The 15,530-nt window shown below is 44.3% G+C and overlaps 1 long non-coding RNA gene across 1 annotated transcript; it reads left to right on the forward strand.

Moving 5' to 3' along the window:
* Positions 1-521: 521 nt before the first annotated feature.
* On the forward strand, positions 522-7,594 carry LOC142570730 (uncharacterized). Its single transcript, XR_012825673.1, has 3 exons — positions 522-595; positions 5,340-5,366; positions 7,476-7,594. It is a non-coding gene; the product is annotated as an uncharacterized LOC142570730 (long non-coding RNA).
* The last annotated feature ends 7,936 nt before the right edge of the window (positions 7,595-15,530 follow it).

Genomic DNA, 15,530 nt, shown 5'->3' on the forward strand with positions numbered 1-15,530 from the left:
CGACATATAACGCCCATTCAGAGTACCATGATATCTTCGTGCCTAATTTTAATATTTTCCTGAAATGAGTTGCAGAGGTATTTCAATAACTGAACAAAAACTCTCATATCTGTTGTGTGTTCCATCATTCTGCAATCCTTTCTTCTTTTTCTTCACTTTTGCTTTGTATTCTATTCGTGTACACATCTTATGCTCTGATAAAATCTGTATTCGCGAAGTTATTATTCTTTTTTCTTATGTGTGCGCGCATGTGCATGTGTGTATGTGTGTGTGAGCTTGCATTGTTCTTCATTCGCATTGTTTTGCCGAGTGCGCCAGCACCAAGACCCTCGAGGTTGTTCCTGGGCACTTTAATAAACACCTTTTATTATTATTATTATTATTATTATTATTATTATTATTATTATTATTATTATTATTATTATTATTATTATTATTATTATTATTATTATTATTATTATTATTATTATTATTATTATTATTATTATGATTATAGGTGACGGCCAAGCTAAACGCTGTCGGAAAGGTTTTGCACTGCGGTGAAGACGTAGAATGCGGAATCAAGAAAGTGTGCACGGAATTCAATGGTTCTCTGGTAAGTGTGAGTCGGGATTTTCAAAGATATGCTTATTACAGGTAAGCGTACTTGCGTGTATTCTGCGCACTATAGTAAACTGAGAAGCGCGCGTTGTAGCATGAACTATGTATTATAAATCAAGCTGCCTGAGATTTTGAGGAATAATGTTCTAAAATAAAGCCTTTCCTCCGTCAATTGCTTCTGTTTCTACTTTTTAGTTATCTTGCGTTACGCGTAAAGACAGCGAAAGTTCGATGTCCTTGTGCGACTGCAATTAACATTCTGAAGTGCAGAAGAATTTCCTGCATCTTGCATGGTGTTCCTTACCGTGGCGCCCTAGTGTCCCAGTTTTAAACCTCAACGTTGTTCAGGCATGACTGCCTGCCTTTGTTTTCGTTTACGGAAGTAGCTGTTCATCGGCTCGTTCATCTGAAGATCTGAAGAAATCAACTCACGCTCCAGCTTGCGTAGCTGAAGCATTTCTTCAGCTACGTTTGTCGCACAACACTTCTCACAGTTTTTAAAGTGACAAAACAGAGAAAATGATTTGAGCTGGGCTAGTAAAATACTCTTCCACAATACAAAAAATGGCCCTCTTACCGCGAAAAGATACATAAGCGAAACGCTTGTGGCGACGCCGTCTGGAAATTCCCGCATCAGCTAGCCATGACGTCATGGATATTGGCTCTGTATGCTCTGCCCTAGCCAAAACTACCGGTAAAAATGGACTGCATTGTATTCTAAAAGGGCCAGAGAGTGAACTTCGATCGTTTCAGGAACTTTTACTGAACCACAACGGCCGAAATTCAAAAGAAAGAAATACTTTTTTTTTTTTGCAATCCGTGACATTACAATGACGCACTGGCCCCGATGTTTTAGTGCGAAATTCAAAAATAACATTTCGACCATAACTTTTTTTTAAATAATCAACCAAGTGCCACGAAATCAGTGAAAGAGGAGTTATTCAAAGATACTGATTCAGTGTTTCTCCTTAGTGTCCCTTTAAATTACCGCTTGCCAAATAGACTAAAACGTTCGCTCCAAATGGTATGCAAAACGTGTCAGGCAAGGGGAGCGAGGCGAATGCGTTGTATCGCTCATCCAAGGGATACCGCGCCGAGCTGCATGATAGAGGCATCATTGGAGATGATTCACGCGTATGTGTTGGCGCAGAGTACGCGTAGTGTTCCTCTGCGTTTCGCAGATGGCGCTGCGGTGAGAATCACCTCGGGCTTTTGTGTCAAGCCGTAGCGATTAACTGTGGAAGAGTAATATACGTATATTTAGGAGGCCCGTCGTTAGATTGCTTTAGAATAGTTCTGGCAAGTAAACATAAACGCCTTACGTCCCTAAATAAATAGCGTTCTCGTCAGTGCACATGCTCCGTACGCTCTTACGGTTTCTGTGGTTTACGAATGCTCATACGTCATTCATGGGCTAAGAAATGACTTTCCCAAACATAGAGGCGCCCGTGGATCCCGTTTCAGTACGAAATGTCCTGATACGTGCGCTCTCGGTATCGTTGAACGGCAATAAGTGGTTAATTATAACCATTCCCTAGGTTCCTCTAAACTCACTCGACTCGCAAGTTATGAGAGACGGCAGGGCCAAATTTTGAGCTGGTTCGGCAATTCTGGCCTCCGTAGGCCTGATGAGGCGCGTCAGCAAAGGAAGGGCACGGGGTGTGCTAATTAACTGCCTTATTTTGTACACGTTTAGCGCGAAGCACCAGATGGCGCCCTATCCGATAGCGTGTTTGATCGCGTGTGGATCAGAAAAGCTTGGTGGCGCAACCCACCGCCCCGTTCCAAAGGGGACGCTCATAACATCCATCCATCCATCCATCCGTCCATGGTTGTATCTCCGTATACGTTCAAAAAACGCGCAGTGTTCCGTCCCGCAAGTGCTTACGCATAACACACGCAAGGCGCCGAACGCTATAGTTTATTAGCTCTCCCGATCACAAGAAACCTTCGAGCGACGTAAGCGAGGCACAGAACGTGCGTTACTGCGTGCCACGTGGTTCTGAAATTTAAATTCACAGCTGCAGCGATCGAAGCGAATGCACCTGGGGTAGCAGTTCCGCAAAATGTCCTTGGGCTTGTTGACAATTACCTCGAGAGCGCGAAACCGCAGGTACGTGTACGAATAAAAACATAAAGAAAGCTATACGGCTGCGCCTGGACATGTTTCCCGCTGTCGAGTTAATTGTCAACAAGCCCAGGGACGTTTTGCTGAACTGCTACCACGGGTGCGTTCGCTTCGATAGCTGCACCTGTGAATTTAGATTTCAGAACCACGTGGCACGCAGTCACGCACGTTCTGTGCCTCGCTTATGTCGCTCGAAGGCTGCTCGAAAAAGCAGCAGAAAAAGCAGGCACCAGAGCAACCAGTAGGTAAACTCTCCCAAGTAACAAAGTACCTAATAAAGAAACGACATAGAATGAAAGTGTTCAACTCAAGGGATCAGATAGAATTCGCGGAGCTGACAAAACTGATCAACAAAGAGAAAATAAGGGATATTAGAAATTATAACGTAGGAAAGACTGAGCCTGCAGTAAAAAATGGGTGCATCATGACATCAGTGAGCAGGAAACTTGGCACAGGACAAACCAAGATGTATGTACTGAAAGGTAAGCTGGGCAATATCATCAGCAATAACGAAGATATAATAAATGCAGCGGAAGAATTCTATTCTGACCAGTACACTATACCCAGAGCAGCCTCGATACCTCCATTAGAAACACTTGTGAACAGGATACAGAGGCTCCTTCTATAACTAGCGATGAAGTTATAAGGGTCTTGCAAGGCATGAATTGGAGAAAAGCGTCAGGAGAAGATGAAATAACAGTGGATTTAATCAAAAATGGTAGATACCTAATGCTTGAAAACCTTGCGGCCCTCTATACGAAATGTCTCACGACTTTAAGTGTTCCAGAAAACTGGAAGAATGCCAACATTATACTAATCCACAAAAGGGGAGGCGTTAAAGAATTGAAAAATTATAGGCCCATTAGCTTACTTCCAGTATTGCTCGAAATATTCACCTAGATAATTTCCGACAGAATAAGGGCAACACTTGACTTCAGTCAACCAAGGGAACAGGCTGACTTCAGGAAAGGACACCTTACAATGGATCACATTCATGTCATCAATCAGTTAATCGAGAAATCTGCAGAGTACAATCAACCTCTCTATATGGCTTTCATAAATTATGAAAATTTTATTCAGTAGAGATACCAGCAGCCATACAGGCACTACATAATAAAGGAGTAGAGGAGGCATACAGAAATCTATTGGGAAATATCTACGAAGATTCCACAGCTACGTTGATTGTCCCCAAGAACAGTAGAGAGATACTCATAAAGAAAGTGGTCAGGCAAGCAGACACAATGTCTCCAGTGCTGTTCACTGCATGCTTTGAAGTATTCAAGCTATCAAACTGGGAATGCTTGGGAGTGAGGATCAATGGCAAATAGCTCAGCAACCTTCGGTTTGCAGATGTCGTGACCTGTTCAGCAACACTGGGGACAAATTGCAACAAATGATTGAGAACATTAACAGAGAAAGTGTAAGAGTGGGGTTGAAGATTAATATGCAGAAGACAAAGAGAATGTTCAATAGTCTGGCAACGGAGCAAGAGTTCGAGATCGCCAGTCATCCTCTAGAGTATTTGAAGGAGTACGTTTACCAAGGTCAATTACTCAAGGGGAACCCTGATCATGAAAAAGAAATTTACAAAAGAATAAAATGGATTGGAACGCACACGGCAGACATTGCCAGATCCTGACTGGAACCTTATCACTATCAATGAAAAGAAGGGCATACAATCAATGCATTCTACCGGTGCTAACGTATGGGGCAGAAACTTGGAGGTTGACAAGGAAGCTCGAGAACAAGTTAAGGACCACACAAAGAGCGATGGAACGAAGAATGTTAGGCGTAACGTTAAGAGACAGAAACACAGCGGTGTGGATCAGAGAGCAAACAGTGATAGCCGACATTCTAATTGAAATTAAGAGAAAAAAATGGAGCTGGGTAGGTGATGTAATGGGTAGGTTAGATAACTGGTGGACCATTAGGGTTACAGAATGGGTGCCAAGAGAAGGGTAGCGCAGTCGAGGACGGCAGAAGACTTGGTGGGGTGATAAGATTAAGAAATTCGCAGGCGCAAGTTGGAATCGGTTGACACAGGACAGGGAAGTTGGAGATAACAGGGAGAGACTTTCGTCCTGCAGTGGGCATAAAATAGGATTATTATTATTATTATTATTATTATTATTATTATTATTATTATTATTATTATTATTATTATTATTATTATTATTATTATTATTATTATTATTATTATTATTATTATTATTATTATTATTATTATTATTGTACGTTTGCGGGTCGTGCAGTAACTCGTGGTACAGTTGCGGGAAGGCTGCAAGGGCTGAACGAGATTCTGGAATATAGCACGCAAAGCATGAAGTAAAACGCGTCATATGCTACTAGACAGGCGTTCTATATGGCGTCCGAGAAAGCATGGGAGTTGTTCCAATTGGTTAAGCTCCATTCACAACAACTGTTGCTACTACTACTATTACAAAAATCACCGTGTTAGGAATATAGAAAACGAGTAGAAAATATAAGTTACGACTGTGCAGCTCTTAAAACTGAGAAAACTGGTATTTGGACCTAACGGGTACCACGTGAACGTACTGATTTGTATACACAGCTGCCATGTTTCAAAGTCCCTTTTTTTAATCGCTTGCAGGAAAAAGGAGCGCAAGGAGTTCTCCCGGTAAGTAATTTAAATTTTTTTAAATATTTACTTGTGCGATACAGTGCAATAGACTAAGCTTATTGGGCTATTCTAGATGGTTCTAAACGAGGCAGCCGATAGTATATAAAGTATACGAAGAAATTTTGTTTCGGTTACTGAAATCCACACAAACAGTATGTCCCAGATAATATGGACCAGGAGCAGAATAAAAAGAAAGAACAGGAAAACTGTTAGTTGCCACTGGCCGGCCGCCTCCGCTAATAATCGGCACAATATCATGATTGCGGGCATTTGCTCCTGCGAACAGTTCTATAGCATAAGAATGCTTTTTTGCATATACGTGCCCTTTCTCATTGTTTTGTTTGTTTAATCGAAGCCTTCTGTGCGTTCAAGGGAAACGTAACTAGTTAGCACCACCTGAAAAAGCCTTACGGTATTATACTCGTGCTGTTATCAATTGATTATTAACCAATTAGGTTCTCATGGTTAACCCTACAGCCACTACGCCAACGTTAGGTATTTACGGCACGTTTGGCCGCGTCAGTTTCAATCTTTTGAGGCGCGTTATGTTCTGCGCGGCTGCTTTCCTGCACGTGACGAAAAAGAACAAGGTTCATCCAGCCTTCCGCTTGCGCGCCGCGACAGTGCAGCTTTCGAAGGCGCTGCGAACGAATTCTGCCACAGCGCAATGACAAGCCTCGCCCACAGATATGGTACGTGGCCTTTCTCCGAGTCGGCCGTTACATTCTCGCCGCAGTTTAGGTCGGCCCCTCGAGTTTCCTACGGAAATTACTCGAGGTAACTATGGCGCCATAGCGCCTATACGTGAACTGCAAGCATGACGGTTGAGCCAGCGTGTGACTACTGGGTAGTAGATGGAGCTTGTCTAATTTCTGCGCTTTTGGCTTCAGGCCTTTCTGTTATTTATTATTATTACGAGTTATTTATCACGAGTTATCTCGCTAAATTTCCACAAATCATAGAAAGAGAGAGAGAAGCTCTTTAATGAATCCTGAAAAAGGTTGGCATGCCCGCCATCGGTTTAGCTGTGCGGGAATCCATTGGATGTAGTATGACAAAGCTCGCAAACACCGCATCTGCTCCGCATTATGGGCCACAGCTCAGCAAATTTATAACAAACAACAACAACAAAAATCTGCGCTTGCAGGAATCCAGTGATTCTTTGCTTTGTTTGGACGGGCATGTATTTTTTTATGCATATAAACACCGAACCAACACGCTCTCTTCTCCTTTAGCAAAAGGGAGTTCAGAGAAGGAAATAATCACGAAGGTTCAGAGTGCTACGCATTTGGGCTTTGTTTTGAGCATTGAAGTGTGAAACGCGCATTTGCGTTTTAGCTTCGTACTTTTCGGACTCATTTATATCAGTCGATCTCAGATTAGTTGTTCTTATCTGTCTCTTCAGTTGTACTGTACCTTTTTCTGTTATGAGCTCCGCCGTAGATGAAAGCACACGTACTTATTATTTCCCATTCTTCTTTTTTTCTTCCTTTATTTTCGAAGACGCGAGACTCTAGCGGTCACTCCTTTTGCTTTAGGTTACGTGCCCTGCGGCACTGAAATTCTGCATGCAGCGAGCATTTCAGTGGGGCGTACTATTTCTGATCTAAAATAAAGCACATATCTTACGTACAAATTCCAGACTTCGTTGCGCAGGCCATACTGGAATTGGGAAGTATCCCGAATCCTGCTTCCCGTAAAATTTTCGTGCCACCTTTAGTACACAAACAGCTTCTAAAGGAAACTATGGCAAGAGGTCAACAGGGGACCTTCTTTTTTTTTTTTACGAGTGATCTTGTTGCACAGAACCCGTGCTTTTCCTTCCAGTTGCCTTACTTGCTACATGAGCCGGCTACACAACGCAGTTTAAATTTCAACGCTAAAGTTCCTATATAAGAACATTTGTGCGTGAGGGCCGCATAATTGACTTGCGGCGCAAGACAACGGCCGCCCACCCTCCTTCCTCTCCCTTCCTCTGGTCATAAAATACGAGTGCTTTTGGAATTTAGGGAAGCAAGATAAGGAAAAGTCCCCAGAAAATAGAAGAGCATCAAACATGCACTCCACTATGCCAAACGATGATTCCTCTGTTTTTCGCCGTTTCAGAAAGAAGACTTGGAGAAAATACGTCAGATCTTCAATGTGTGCCTCGATAAGCATTAAAATGGCCTCTGAAAACGTCGTCCACGAAAGAAAATGCCACAATAAAACTGCTTTCGCCATGTAGCACCAAGAAAAACTTTGCCCATACGATACCCTTCATTGGGAACCGCATAGTTTTTTTCGTTACTTTGAAAACTGTTTCGTGCCAATTCTTGGAAGTGTTGGTATTTCTCTTTTAGCATGAATAAATAGGGACAGAGGGCAGAGACCTGAGGCTCAGATTTCTCATTTTCTGTCACTCGCACAAGTTATCCTCATTGTGATGAAAGCAGCTTCCTTGCAGGAGGACGGCGCATTGTTTTTAGTATTGCTTACTCGCGGTGCATAGCTCTAGCACTTTGGACCCCGCCACGTGAGCCGTGTGTAGTGGCTCACCCGATCGGAAACCACTCTAGAATATAGAAAAAAAAATAACAGCACCGCCTTGTACTCCAGCATGGGCGTTCAAACCTGGGCGACGTACAGTCAACCGCAAAAGTTTACGGGACGCAGGATCTGCCAAGAAGCTGAATTCTCGTAAAGCGTGGTGGCACAGCCGCGAATTAAATGTTCCAGCATGCAGTAGCCTTCGCCACCTACACAGTGATTCATTAAATACGAAGTGTCATAACTTAACAGCGCGGAAAATCACATTTGAAGTGGAAACCGCATACCGTAAACTTTTTCTGCTGACTGTACATCTCCGTTATGCACAGAACGTCAGAAAATTCATGGCGTAGAACACTTCATTTCGTCCTGCCGGAGCTTCAGTCGCGAAAGGAAGACTCTACTTGATAACGTGCAAAGAAGAGGGTTTCCAAACGTGTGTGTCGGGCAGGTAACGTTCGCCGAAGGACAGAGGTAGTTCGTCAGGAGACCTCACACCTTCTACTCGCACGTCTCCGCGACGCCGAACTAATGTACATGTGGTAGCAGATTCATGAACAGCGAAAGAGGGGAACAGGCGGAGAAACCGTCGGCCCACGTTGCGAGGCTAACACCGCCTGTATTAAACACCGTAACCAACCAAGCAGCCAACCAGTCGGGACTATCGGTGCAATGAGACGTAACAAATTTCATTACAAAAGTAACGGCATAAGCCCGTGAAAAGTGTCGCATCCTTTGACATAGACACAGAAGAGCGCACTGTAATCTTTCTCCACTCAACTCGGTTGAATCGAGGAAGAGTTTCGAGTCTATACAGAATGGTTTCAGAATACGGGAGTGAGCATTGGTCGGCTATACCTCAAATAAAAGATTAACAAGAAAACTCCGTATGCATGGCGAATGCTACTGTCATGTGCATTGCGCGCGGGAAATTTCGCAATGCAATAAATTGATTCTAAATGTAAAACAATGAACTGCTCCCAGGGAACATTGTGAGGTTAGCGTGCAGTAATAATGAACTACAAACGCTTTCTTAACGTGCTTTCTTACCGTTTCCATGCCAATTTCTGGAAAAATACAGTAAGGAAGAAGACAAGAGAGACGGAATAACGGTGGGGTTAGCCAATGCAAATCATCATGATCATCATCATCATCATCATCATCAGCCTAGTTACGCCCACTGCAGGGCAAAGGCCTCTCCCATACTTCTCCAACTACCCCGGTCATGTACTAATTGTGGCCATGTTGTCCCTGCAAACGTCTTAATGTCATCCGCCCACCTAACTTTCTGCCGCCCCCTGCTACGCATCCCTTCCCTTGGAATCCAGTCCGTAACCCTTAGTGACCATCGGTTATCTTCCCTCCTCATTACATGTCCTGCCCATGCCCATTTCTTTTTCTTGATTTCAACTAAGATGTCATTAACTCGCGTTTGTTCCCGCACCCAATCTGCTCTTTTCTTATCCCTTAACGTCACACCCATCATTCTTCTTTCCATAGCTCGTTGCGTCGTCCTCAATTTCAGCAGAACCCTTTTCGTAAGTCTCCAGGTTTCTGCCCCATATGTGAGTACTGGTAACACACAGCTGTTATACACTTTCCTTTTGAGGGATAGTGGCAACCTGCTGTTCATGATTTGAGAATGCCTGCCAAACGCACCCCAGCCCATTCTTATTCTTCTGGTTATTTCAGTCTCATGATCCGGATCCGTGGTCACTACCTGCCCTAAGTAGATGTAGTCCCTTACCCCTTCCAGTGCTTCGCTACCTATCGCAAACTGCTGTTCTCTTCCGAGCCTGTTAAACATTACTTTAGTTTTCTGCAGATTAATTTTCAGACCCACCCTTCTGCTTTGCCTCTCCAGGTCAGTGAGCATGCATTGCAATTGGTCTCCTGAGTTACTAAGCAAGGCAATATCATCAGCGAATCGCAAGTTGCTAAGGTATTCTCCATCAACTTTTATCCCCAATTCTTCCCACTCCAGGCCTCTGAATATCTCCTGTAAACATGCTGTGAATAGCATTGGAGATATCGTATCTCCCTGTCTGACGCCTTTCTTTATAGGGATTTTGTTGCTTTCTTTGTGGAGGACTACGGTGGCTGTGGAGCCACTATAGATATCTTCCAGTATCTTTACATATGGCTCATCTACACCCTGATTCCGTAATGCCTCCGTGACTGCTGAGGTTTCGACTGAATCAAACGCTTTCTCGTAATCAATGAAAGCTATGTATAAGGGTTGGTTATAGTCTGCACATTTCTCTATCACTTGATTGATAGTGTGAATATGGTCTATTGTTGAGTAGCCTTTACGGAATCCTGCCTGGTCCTTTGCTTGACAGAAGTCTAAGGTGTTCCTGATTCTATTTGCGATTACCTTAGTAAATACTTTGTAGGCAACGGACAGTAAGCTGATCGGTCTATAATTTTTCAAGTCTTTGGCGTCCCCTTTCTTATGGATTAGGATTATGTTAGCGTTCTTCCAAGATTCCGGTACGCTGGAGGTTATGAGGCATTGCGTATACAGGGTGGCCAGTTTCTCTAGAACAATCTGACCACCATCCTTCAACAAATCTGCTGTTACCTGATCCTCCCCAGCTGCCTTCCCCCTTTGCATAGCTCCTAAGGCTTTCTTTACTTCTTCTGGCGTTACCTGTGGGATTTCGAATTCCTCTAGGCTATTCTCTCTTCCACTATCGTCGTGGGTGCCACTGGTACTGTATAAATCTCTATAGAACTCCTCAGCCACTTGAACTATCTCATCCATATTAGTAACGATATTGCCGGCTTTGTCTCTTAACGCGCACATCTGATTCTTGCCTATTCCTAGTTTCTTCTTCACTGTTTTTAGGCTTCCTCCGTTCCTGAGAGCCTGTTCAATTCTATCCATATTATAGTTCCTGATGTCCGCTGTCTTACGCTTGTTGATTAACTTAGAAAGTTCTGCCAGTTCTATTCTAGCTGAAGGGTTAGAGGCTTTCATACATTGGCGTTTCTTGATCAGGTCTTTCGTCTCCTGCGATAGCTTACTGGTTTCCTGTCTAACGGCGTTACCACCGACTTCTATTGCGCACTCCTTAATGCAAATACCACCTGGCTAACCTGCACTTGTCAACGGGAATGCAAGGTGATATACGAGACGAGATAACAAAAACAGATGGCAGGATGTGGGCACACTAACTCAATGCAGCGCGCTACAGCTCGCAGAGTCTGTGACGTAATTCAAATTTCCTAAGGTATAGCGGAAGAATTCGTTTAAAGGCTTCTTTGTTGGGATACAGCCTGGACCAGTGTCAGAGGATTCTCTCTCACGACAAGGGACGATCGACCATTTATCAAGCCTAGTCTAGAGGAGTTTTGTAGCCACACTGTAGCGAGGGCATGTCACACAGAATGTACTTGATCACATCCGCGCAGCCGCAGGTGTCACTAGCAGGGCTGTCAGCCCTTTCATTGTCACGTCGAGCAACAGGCGACACAGAAGTGTTTCGTAAGCTCGTGTCATCTCCCGTGGCATGTACTGCACATGATTCCCAAGGTGACTGAACGATTACAGCGCTAGAGTTTCTAATAGTAATTTACTTATGAAACTCTATGATGGCCAGACACATCGGCTGCCCGCTACTTCGCGGCCATCAAGCAGACGTGCTTCGTTGAAGAGACACTCGAGGGTGCTGCAATACATTATTGCAAACGCCTACTAACGACACGTTTCCATATTCAACAGACGTTTTCCCGAGTTCGGAAATCAAGAAACACGTAAAAGATAAACTGATAAAAACAATTTCATCCGTTGTTTTTGAAAGCACTCTAGGACCAGGGTGTCGAACAGATCCCGAGCTGAAAACCGGGACCGAACCACAATTTTGGGCAGGACTGAACCTGAACCCAAGTTGATGTTCTCTGAACATACCTGAACTCGAACCAAACTTGAACCGAAAAAAATAATAAGGGTTGCAGGTTCGGCACGAAATGTTTCATGCATATAAGGCGACAACGGGTGCTCAATAATTTGCACGATAATTCAAATAACTATACTTCTTCAATCGGTGCACCCTACTAGCAAATTATTATTACTCACGATTTATGTTTTGTGCCAGAATGGGTATAGGCGATTGGTATGTACTGGTAGCTACGGCAAACCTCGGCAGATACGCTGACTCTTCTGAAGTCGGCCATGCCAGTTCTGTTCTTCGGCCGAAAAGTTGTTTCAGGGGCTCCGCGCAATCAACATTTCTGTTGAAGCTCGCAATACGGCCGTTAGGTTAAACTGTTACTAAAGTCATATAAACACGGAGAGCAGAAAAAACAATGCATTAAGGAGATATCAAAAAGTTCAGCTGCATAAGTTATCGTAACCATAACACTGCGGTCACCGATTAATGTCCCGCTGTGGTTGCTCAGTGGCTATGGTGTTGGGCTGCTGAGCACGAGGTCGTGGGACCGAATCCCGCCCCCGGCGGCCGCATTTCGATGGGGGCGAAATGCGAAAACACCCGTGTACTTAGATTTGGGTGCACGTTGAAGAACCTCAGGTGGTCGAAATTTCCGGAGTCCTCCACTACGGGTTGCCTCATAATGAGAAAGAGGTTCTGGCACGTAAAACCATATAATTTATTTCTTAATGAATGTCATCGCCTTCCCAGTGAGCCATAAGAAGGGCTGTAAACGGCACGTAAATCTGCTTTTGTTACGTGCCGCGTTTCAACGCACGTCTTGTTCTTAACCAAGTAGAGCGCAATGCTCTTCGAGAGGCAGAAATTATTCGTGGGACACAATCCGCGTGCTTTTGACTTCTTTGTCCGCCCTTAGCCAGCGCAAGAATACGCACACGTACATATGCGCAAGAAAGATTGACGTATGGTTCAGCACCTAAACCGTCCTTGTTCATCTTTCAGAAGCATTAATCTCCTCACAAGCTTCTAAAGAAAGCAGCAAACTGAGCAAACTGTCAAACGCTAGCTTCTGTCTTTGCAACAGACTACAAATTTGGAGCTGTAATTTATGTAACACAATGTGAATTCGGCGCTGTCTTCGACACGATAGATCTCATGCAACTGTTCACTCATCACCAGTCTTGTGATAAAAGCCTGAAGCAAAATGAAAATTAGCTGAATCTACTGCAGGCAAAGTAACGAGTCTGGACGCTGAGCAAACCATACACTGCATCAGGGGTTCTCACTAATTACCTGTCTTTAATACGTACATGAACATTCCCCTGTATCTGTGTAATTCATTCGTAAATGTCTGTGTCCTCTTGGTGAAACTTGCACATGCGTCATAGTACAATGCAACAGGTCACCATGGGGCAGAATAAAATGGACTGTGCAGAACCATTATAACATTTTATTTCTCCGAACCGGAATGGAACAGGAAAAAAAAATTGGAGCCTGTTGAACCCGAATCCGAACCAAACCAGTATTTTCTTGAACGAAAAAAAAAACAGACAAAAACACAAAGGACAAGAGGAGAGGTTCACACCACAACCCAGTCGTTGTGGTGTGAACCTCTCCTCTTGTCCTTTGTGTTTTTGACTGGTTTTTTTCGTTCAAGTATGTACCAACTGGCCCAGATTTCAACTCTTCTGCAAAGTATTTTCTTGGTTCGACACCCTACCTAGAACGTTTCCAAGTACAATCAATGTCCTAGTGCTAATGTTTAAAATTGTGTGTTACTGGCGGTAAACAACCTGTCCCTCTACAAAAATATTCTGAGTAGCTGAAGATGACCTCTTACAACATACTACTGATCTTATCGGTCTACACAGTGCCAGCGCATTTCTCTTTCCTTTTCGAAAGCTTGGTTTGAGCACCTTGCTAAAGATAGAAGAGAGAGAGAGAGAGAGAGGAAAGGGGAAAGGCAGGGAGGTTAACCAGAGAAAAAGATCCGGTTGGCTACCCTACACTGGGGAGAGAGGGGAGGGGGAGGTAAAGTGGTAACAAAGTAGAGATAAGGAAAGGAAGGAGCCTAGACACACAGTCACCATCGGTCACTGGCACCGAATACTGTCATCGCACAGCACAGTGACACTTGCCACACTATCAACATTTGTTCAGGCTACAGCCGCCTGTCCAATCCTGTCGCCCTCAAAAACCGCAACAGTGCCCTCGTCGCCCTCTGCTGCGATGGCTTGTGATGGCGGTATTGTAAAATAAGTTCCTCTGTGAGAGGTCTTTGGTCAAAGCGCGCTATCGCGGTTGCGAGTGATTGTCTCTGTAAATTATATCGAGGACAGTCACAAAGAAGGTGGTGAAAAGTCTCCTCGTTACCACAGTCCTCACACGTGGCGTCGTCGGCCCATCCAATTCGGTAAGCGAAAGACTTGGTGAAAATCGAAGAGGACAAGGTAGGGAGATTCATTAACCACATGCCCAGTTGGTGACCCTGTACTTTAGGAAGGGGGGAAGGTGAAGAACAGATAAGGAGGAAATAGAAGAAACATAATGAAGAGTCAGTCATTGTAAACACATTCACAGAGGAATATCCGCTGTCACAAACGTTCGTACAGTCCAGTAGCCTTCAAGAAGTACAAAAGATATTTTGTGGCATTTTGCATGCAAGAATGCATAGGCCATGGTCTCACAATTTTTTCCACCGAGAGCGCTCTATTATTTAACAGGCTGAGTCTAGCTTTTAGAGCACGTGATTGAGCGCCAAAGGATGGGCGGTGACATAGAAGCTACTCTAGAGTTCATCGCACCCGCACAAGTTGCACGCCGCACTGCTGGTCATTGCTATTAGGAATGCATAGGCATGTGTAAATGCGACGCCCAACCACATGCGATGCAATAAAGTGGTTTCGCGACGGGAGAGCCCAGGGGACCGGCGAAGCCGCAAGCCAGGCTCGACAGAGTGCAAGCGTGAGTAAACGAAACCCATTAAATTCCATCGTATAAACGTGATGTGGCGAGCAAGTGATCGAAGTTGCCGCGCAGCATCCGTTCTTGAGAATGGTATAGGCACCCGCTGATGTTTTTGATGTGCCGAGCACGCAGCTTCATCTGCCCTGTCGTTGCCGAAAATTTCGCAGCGACTCGACAGCCACTGAAATACAATGTCGGATCCTTTCTCAAACGCATGGTGATGAGCGTGCCTTATTTCATGCTCTAGCTGTTCATGTAACCCATGACGTACGGGGAATAGCAGCGTTTGTGAGGCTGATCTCGAATCGTAGAAAATGGCCCAATGAGTTGGTGTGTGCCGGAACAGCGGTCGTTCCATCCTACGCCATCTCTTGGCAATTTAATACCATGTCGAGGATACCATGTCGACAGCAGCAGAACTTGCGGCTCTTGAAGGTGTACTCAATACGTGCTTAAAGGTAGAAGACCTTGCATAAGCTATAACACCTCAAATAAGCTATAACACTACATAACACTGAGTGATAAATTCTCGTTTGTGTCCCGTTGGTCTCCCTTTGTGGTTTGTGTAAATTCTGCGCTAAAACAGTATTAAGTAGGGATTACCAACCAGCCCGAAACAGCGCTTTGCTTAGTATTAGGTATGGTCAGCTCTCTTTGCCACCGCAAGAAGTCGAGTATCAAATGTAGTGCTTCGTTTCAGTGCATCGAGGGCACACAGAACATATGCAGGAGCAATAATACAAAGTGTGGTCGAAGCACCAGAGGCACA

This window comes from Dermacentor variabilis, chromosome 1, assembly GCF_050947875.1.
Source record: "Dermacentor variabilis isolate Ectoservices chromosome 1, ASM5094787v1, whole genome shotgun sequence".
Classification (NCBI taxonomy): domain Eukaryota; kingdom Metazoa; phylum Arthropoda; class Arachnida; order Ixodida; family Ixodidae; genus Dermacentor; species Dermacentor variabilis.